The 8,598-nt window shown below is 37.1% G+C and overlaps 1 long non-coding RNA gene across 1 annotated transcript; it reads left to right on the top strand.

Moving 5' to 3' along the window:
• Positions 1-4,075: 4,075 nt before the first annotated feature.
• LOC141633136 (uncharacterized) lies at positions 4,076-4,511 on the top strand. The gene is made up of 2 exons (XR_012537938.1): positions 4,076-4,183; positions 4,312-4,511. It is a non-coding gene; the product is annotated as an uncharacterized LOC141633136 (long non-coding RNA).
• The last annotated feature ends 4,087 nt before the right edge of the window (positions 4,512-8,598 follow it).

Raw genomic sequence — 8,598 nt, 5'->3', positions numbered from 1 at the left:
TTCTATGGTCTCTGAGTTTTTGAGTTTCTGCAATTTTGATTGCTTTGAATTCATGGGTTTTTAATTAATTATGCCAATGGTCAAGGAAACCTCTCCCATGATAGGTTCTGAATTAAACGGTGTACTAAAACCGTTAGGCCATGTTCTTTCGGGATAAATTTTTTCAGTTCAGCTCATCCTAGTTCCATAAAGCTTTATTAAGTTTAAGTTCGACCCAACTCAGGGTAAACTTAACTTTATAGTAATTCAGCTCAATCCCATTTCAGCCTAAAAGAACATGACCTTAGTCGTATGTGAAACCGTTTTAAGTTGATCTCATTTAAGGTGGTGAGGGAGCTAATGACAAGTTTTTATGCTGATGGATTTAATCTGATGTCATGAATACCACACCTCAATGACTTTATCGACTAAACTAGGTGACATGTGCTTGATAAGAATATAAACCGTATGTTGGTGATCCCAAAAGTTGAGCATGAGGGGATGATAAGGAACTCTACTCAACTTGAAAACATCGGAGTATTTACTATTTATTATTACCGCTGAAGCTTAATTGTCGAGTTTATGGACGCTTTCATACTCTTACGATTTTTGATGACAGTTATCAATTAGCTGAAAATTGGCAGAGACTTGTTTTGTCTTTGCCGCAAGTGAGTTTTGCTTTAGATTTATATCAATTATGAGATGGAATAATTTTTGCTGAGTGCCACTATTGCAGAACACGACATCATTTCTGGTTATTTTTGTCTAAAATATTAACCCTGTTTTCATTTGAACAGAATTATTGGGAGGAGATGAAGAGAAAAGGAGAGTTTGTTCCTTCTGGAAGAGAAGATGTGTTAGTTAAGGCCACTGGAAAATTTGATCGCCTTGGATTCACAAGAGGAATTGGAGGCTGTGTTGGTATTACTAGCTTTTTTGGAAAATCAAATAGTCCTGGAGTTAATAGGAAGTTGTATACGGACGATGATTTTACGTTATTTAAGGAAGAGGTGACAAAACATGCAATGGAGAAAGTAGAAAGCTTGGTTAAACAACATGTGTCACAAATTTTAAAGGATCAAATCCAACTGAAGTCGTCATATGACATCGAAATGAACAAGACTACAGACGTCTCCTCTTCTCTCCCTCTCGAGAGTAGTACTCATGCTACCAAGCTTAATGATCCCTTCGTTGAGTTAAAGGTATATAAAATATGTATGACCATACATCTTATATATATATATATATATATTACTAGTTTAGTTAAAATTTTACATTTTCCTCTTATTCATTATCGCAGGATCCCGGTCCATGTCGGCTGCTGGCTGCTGGTGAGACGGAGATCGTTGTCGCCGAGGGAACAGTTTGGCCATGGGTATAAGGTAAGTTGGTGCAAAACTCACTATTGACATGTGAAAATGCTCACGTATTCATTGATAATATCATAGATGGGAAGGCATTACTTCCAATTCCGTGGGATGAACATGAAAGGGTTGGTGAGGTTGTCGGAAGTTTCGCACATTGGCCGAAATCATTGGTTTTATTAGGAGCAACCGAGGTAAAAAAATATGCAACTACTAATTTATCAACTATATATATATATTTTTTTTTTGCAAAGGTCAAGAAACTAATTAAGTGTTGTATTATTTCTAATTGCTAGGGTGATCCTAAGGCTAAAGATAAGGTTCAACGGATTAAGCCAAAAGACACTGATAATTCAGCAAAGATACGGCCGTCTCGTGGTGGTGGTATTAAGGAGGTTCAACTGGACGCGGTAATGGTAATGAACCACTTGTTAGATTTACTTGTAGGTGGTTTAATTATTTTTTCTCTCTTATTTGGTTCTTAAAACTTGTAATCTTTAGGCGAAGGCAACAAAGAGCAAAAAGGGGCCACTAAATAAGGATGAGTTAAGTCGTTTGGATGTCCATTGTCAAAGATTGGAAGACATGATCTGTTATGCTTGTTCGGGAGGATATATGTTGTTTACTATAGAGATCGAGAAGATGGTCTATTCATATGAAAGCCCGGTGAAGCTGTTGATCATGCTTGATGATATTAGGGAGATGTTCAGATATGAATGGTTAAATATATCCATACTTCAACTTTGGGGAAGGTATCTTCTTATATGACTATGGGACTCAAGCTGTTGTATTATCCATTTATATACTTTTTATTAATGTTATTCTCATAATAATGTAGCTTCTTATATGACTATGGGACTCAACTTGGAGTGACGGAAAAATTAGTTGGATTTTTGTGCCCCGATAGACTTTGCACATATATGCATTCCGAGGTTGAGACGGAGAGATACTTAACAGATGCTTTAAAAGCTCAAGAAAAAAAGAGATATGTGATGGGTGCTTTTTATGAGGCGCGAGTTTTACAATTTTCTTATTTTTTTCCTGCATTTCATCACTTAGCTCATGACCTGGTTAAAGGATTTATAAGTTTTTTTTTATATAGCTCGCATTGGATGTTGGTTGTATTCTGTCTTAGAGATAATATTGCATATATTTTTGACTTGGATAAGGCGACAAAGAAGACATGGCAGATAAAAAGCTGCTTATCATGGTAAGTTCAATCGACTAGCTAACAACATTAAATTATATGTATGAATGATCGATAATATGATTACTTTTCATGTATTCAATTTCAGGGCTTGGAAAAGGTATTATTTTAGGGCTGGAATACGTGATATGTCAAAAAAAAATGAACTCCAAATAAAAATGATTGAGGTATGTAGCTGTTTTCGTTAAAAATTCAATTACGCCGAGTATAGCTGCCTTTGATATGAATTGTGCCTTGAATTGCCTTTGGTATGAACTAGTCTTGAGCTACCTTTGCTACCATTTTCTTGTTCAGAAATTGTTCTCTAGGACTAGTCTTAGAATAAGATGGCCCCATTTACAAATCAGCCCAAGTTTATTTCACTTATACGGGAGTTTCTTATCTTCCTCAAGCAGAGTATAAGATTAGTCATAGCCACCAAGCCACCAATCACCATTGCCCTGATCAATAGATCACTCTCCCATCTCGACCCAATTTCTGGATGACGACCTCCACCGTGACCAGAATCGGCGACCGTTATCTACGCATGTTCGTTCACAAATATTCATCCCAAGGCTGTGAATCTTTGTCTTAAAACAGTAAGTTATCAAATTAAAAATTGTAGTCATTAAATTTCAACCATATTTTACAATGTCAAGTAAAACTAACAATGAAAATGGAAAATTTCAGAACTTAAAAGACTGAGTTTTCAACTAAAAGTTGTGGGTTTGAAAGATGAAGCTCCAAGAAATTGGATAATAGTTACGGTTTAGTATTTAAATTAATTTGAACTCAGTTTGTAATTTAAAAATCAAGGTTTTCAACATAAAAACATAGATATTGAAATTTAAGACAACTTTGGAAGTGCTGAATTTCATTCTTAAAATCTGTAGTTTTCAAGATCTAATTGCAAAACCTACCTGTTGAGTTGTTGGGCAATTTATTCATAGCCGGCGTCAATTATGACTTTCTGAGTATTGTTGACCAATTGATTGGTGGTAAGGGGTGTTGAGTTAACGATAGAAGACGACGACGAGTGGTGAATTGTACCGCAGAGGTGGTGGAGGACTAAGAGGCGAGGGGTTTAGCAGAAAAGATACCTTTAATGTTTTAGTATTTAGTTTTGATATTAAAAGCTTATTCTGGGCTACTTTCTCCTATTGGGTCCGTCTTATGCTATAGGACGGTCCTATAGGAGAGTAGTTGTTTCTTGTTTGTATTGATTGGTAAGGAGTCTTTATAATTATATGATGGCAATGTTAAGAAGCCTTTATAGTTATATTAGGGTATGTTCCTTATTTATGGGCACGTGTGAGACTTGGTTATTATTTTGTGTTTATGTTCCTTATAAAATAAGGACATGTTGGGGTATGTTCCTTATAAAATAAGGAAAGGTTCAAGGTTTTGACAAGTGAATATTAAGGACATATATTTGTATGTCCTTGTCAGCTGTCTACTTACTGTTGATTTTGTATAAATGTAGTGCTCGAGCAAAAGCAACCTGATTGTCCTTGTTGGCTGTCTACTTACTCTTAATTTTGTATAAATGTAGTGCCCTCAACAGCCGCAGAGTTATGAGTGCGGTTATTATGTTATGAAGTGGATGTATGATATTACTGTACGTTACGCATCATCAGAGGACGACATAGTAAAGGTAGCTTGATCTATTGTCTCGAACTGTTTGAATTTTTATGTATAGATATTGTTCGTATAGAATGTCCATGTGTAGATATTGTTCGTATTTTCTAAGTGTGGCCTAATAATCCTTGTTTTTGTATGTAGTGTATTTCAGGTTCGCAAATGACAATTGAACAAATGAACGAGGTTCAAGAGCTTTGGTCGCTTTATTGTGGAAAGAACGTCTAGAGTATGTATGATTTAGATTTCTAGAAATTGTAATTGAAAATACACATTTTGCGTCGTAGAAGCTTGTAGTGTACATTTTAAATTATTTTGAATGGACGGAATTGTATACGCTATGATATTTTTTTGGTATAATAAATATGTAGTGTTTAAAATTGTTGGAAGGAATGAGATGCAGGGTTGTTATTTTTATATTGATTCATTGTGCAGGCCCCTAATAGTGTAAAAATTCACAAATACCTTAAGAGTAAATCGTCATTCTGAATCATACTACATCAGTTTCATACATCAGTTTCAGACAAAACGATGTAAAATGCCATTTACATTACATCAGTTTCAAACAAAAACCGATGTAATTGAGACACTATTAACATCGCTTTTCACCTATAACCGATGTTAATAATATATTATTTACATCGGTTTTAGACCAAAACCGATGTAATTAAACACTAGTAACATCGCTTTTCACCTATAACCGATGTTAATAATATACTATTTACATCGGTTTTAGACCAAAACCGTTGTAATTAAACACTAGTAACATCGCTTTTTACCCATAATCGATGTTAATTTTATACTATTTACATCGGTTCTGAAAGCGATGTTTATCTAAAAATACTAAATACGTCGCCCCCAGAAACATCGCCACAAAAGCGATGTAAATAGGGTAAAATAACCGATGTCAATGAGACTTTTTCTACTAGTGAATACAACCCTGTGAACGCCAAGGTCTCCAAAATATGACGGACATCCGTCTCAATCCCCAGGTCATCAAGAAGGGTGGTATCCACAAAACGGGTGGGTTTCATTTTGCGTTTCTGTAACGCTACAAACCCTTCCCTCTGTTTGAAGTCCACAAACACTACCGAAGGATACTCAGGTACAAACGGTAGGATCGGTCCGCTACCCTCCCCAATTTCGGGCTGAGCAGCCCTCCCCCTCTTGCTTTGAAGGGTCCCCAGGTTTAGTCTCGACATCTGTTTCAGCATACAATTTACACATACTTGCATAGGCACTTAAAACATGTAATTTACACAAATTGAACATTGAATAATCATCTATGTACATAATTTCACCAACCAATTCCCAAATTATATATATAAATTTAGTTCATAGCATTTCAGACGATCTCTATAGCTGTGAAAATTTTAGCATGGATAACATGATTTACTCGACTACTTCAACTGTCAAGACATGGCTCAAATACTACTCCATATATACTTGAAAACAGGTGAAACATTCATGTATGCTCATAGAAAGGCAACTAAGTACACACCATCACCTACATTTAACATTATGAGCAAGCTGCTCAATTCAAATAGTCAGACGGTCTCTACAGCTATAACAATTGTGACATATTTGGCAAGAATTGACATCACCGCTACTATATTAAAGGTTTAACTCTTACATACATCTTCGTATTCAACACAAAATCCCAATTATAGAGAACGAATTCCAATTTGGGGCACTTTTAAGACGGAGTTTTAAGGCAAATTTTAAGGTGAGAATCACAAAAATCATCTTCCTACATGATATAGACAATATATACTACTCAATTTCATCACCCTAGAAAATTCGTCCCCAAATTTGCAATTTCTATTCAAATTTTAGCACAATAATCATCAACAATCATGGAAGGGAAGCATGTGGATCATATCACAACAATTACAAGCAACTTTTCATCCATATATATAGAAAATTCAGATTATTCTAGCATTCCAATAGATTCTAAGTGATGAAAACATGAAATTAGGAAGGAAATTCATACCTTTATCAAATAGGAGGTGAAAGAACGAGATCAAACAAAGAAAAGTACCCAAATTAATCACCACAACCACAAATATATAAGAGTTTTTGAGAGGTTTGAAAGGTTAGGATTTCGAAATAGGAAGAAATAATAAGAAGAATGAGAAGGAATAAGGGTTTTAAGAAACCCGTAAAAGCCATTGTACTGTAGCCTACTCGATCGAGTGCCTAGGGTACTCGATCGAGTTCCCTCTACTCGATCGAGTAGGTGCTATTTCGTCGAGTATCCATAGAAAATTCCTACATCTCGACGTCATAGCTTCCTAACTAGATCGAGTGAGGTCTATTCGGTCTAGGAAGCACTCGCACTCGTCAAGTAAGGATGAGTACACGGTCAGAATTACATAATAAGCTGAAGATTCCTGCAAAACAACATTACGTGTCGATTTCAAACCAAGTTCGAAAATCGTCACTGGTTATCGTACTCACTCATATATTATCATTACTACTCAAATATATCACACGGTCTCATCAGATAAGATTCATATCACGTTACGCTACAGCAAACTTCACAGAACATGGTTTACCTGCTACTGAGTCATCCGTATACGCAATTATGTCTTTGTATCATGTCTAAACTCGTCTTACCACATTGCTAGGAAACTTATACTTACGTTAATCAAAATACATAATTAAAGATAAATTTTCCATACGTCATCCAAGTGCATTACTGTCATGTTCAAGTATCAACATTAAAAAATTATTCTACACAAATTAATCACCACACAGCAGAAACTTTCAATCATTAAACATTGCATATACCCACTACTATCTTGATGTTTCTCATACTATATCTCATAACTTCTTTAGCTATCATTATTATAGCTACGGTAAGACTTATAAACTCGTATAGGACCACCATCACCAACGACCTGAAACAAACACCAAAATGTCCACATTTCATACTACAGCATACACTTCTACACTTTTCACGCACTTCTATCACATAAAACCTTATACGTTCCTCATTATCGTCACATGCGCTCCTCCACTCCATCACCAATTCACCATACACGATTCTAACGTAATTATTGTACCAATATCAATTTCAACAAAGACTCAACCACAAACAATTTCAAACATAATCAACATACACGTTAAGTACATACTTACTGACCCCATATTCCCATACCCAGTGACTGGCTTAAGCAAAATGGGGCCAAGATTTTGAAATGAGGGCGCCTACTTACCCAAAATCTAGCATCAGCTAGGGCTCCCATTACACATACACCAGGTTCATTTTATTAGACTCGCTACGTTCATTAGGCTCATTGGTTACAGATTCCAAAATCGTCGCTCTGATACCACTTTGTAACACACCCACATACCGAGGAGCCTTAACCAGACCTTCCTTAGCATATAAGGGCGTTACCATCTCGGTTACCCGAGGTAAGTAATCATCAAAAGTCGATAAAAGAACAGTTATAGTTAAATTTACAAGTGTTACAGCCAACTAACAAAACAAAGATACAACTCGTCAGCTATACACTGTCTCTATCAGAACTCGTGACGACTCAGCCCTGCCATGACTCCAGCTATCAACCACATTAACACATGCTAAGACTGACTGCTCACCATAAGGGATCACGGCAGACACATAAACAAACAAGACAACCGCACCAGGTCAGCAACTGAGGTAAGACACAACAAAAACCAACAACACACGTCAACGCAAAACAAAACACAACCAGTCACACACAATCATACCCACTCCAATCAATCTCCGTCACCGACTGTCCACTGGACCAGCCCTGCCAGTGGGGGACCGCAGCCGTTCTCACCTAAGCCCCGCTCATCATACCGAGCGATAACCTTATCCCATTAATGTGCACATACCCTCCCGTGGCGGGTTCCACGGAGGGCAAAACTAGGACGTAAAGCCACTCCCCCAAGTGACTCCACTCAGCCGAGGACGCACCTCGAGAACTAGAGACAATCAATCACAGACATCTGCAATACAACAACAACTAATAAACTGTATACACCAACCGACTACCGCATATACTCTGCCACACAGACACAACAACAACACAACAACCACGACTCAACAACCGACACGCTAGACCATCCACAGAAACTGAGTAGGCGAACTTACCTTTAAGCTACTACAACTATTCCATGCCCATACACGCAATACCCAGTAATCAAGCAACACCTAAATACACAACACAACCATCAATCACTACAAAGATACAGATGATGATGACGACATACCTACAAGAGGAAACCTTGCAAAGAACCGCTACCCGACTCAAGCTATGCACTCCTAAGGCACAAGGAACTTCAAAGGCTCCCATGGAAGGTATATGGTGAAGGGAAGGGAAGGAGGCGACCTAAGGATCTGAACAAATGAGGCGGAAATGATTTGCGTTTTTAACAAAACACGATTATAAACCCTCG

This window comes from Silene latifolia, chromosome Y (genome assembly GCF_048544455.1).
Source record: "Silene latifolia isolate original U9 population chromosome Y, ASM4854445v1, whole genome shotgun sequence".
Lineage (NCBI taxonomy): Eukaryota > Viridiplantae > Streptophyta > Magnoliopsida > Caryophyllales > Caryophyllaceae > Silene > Silene latifolia.
Note: the sequence above shows the minus strand (reverse complement) of the source record. Positions and strands in the feature narration are given on the sequence as shown.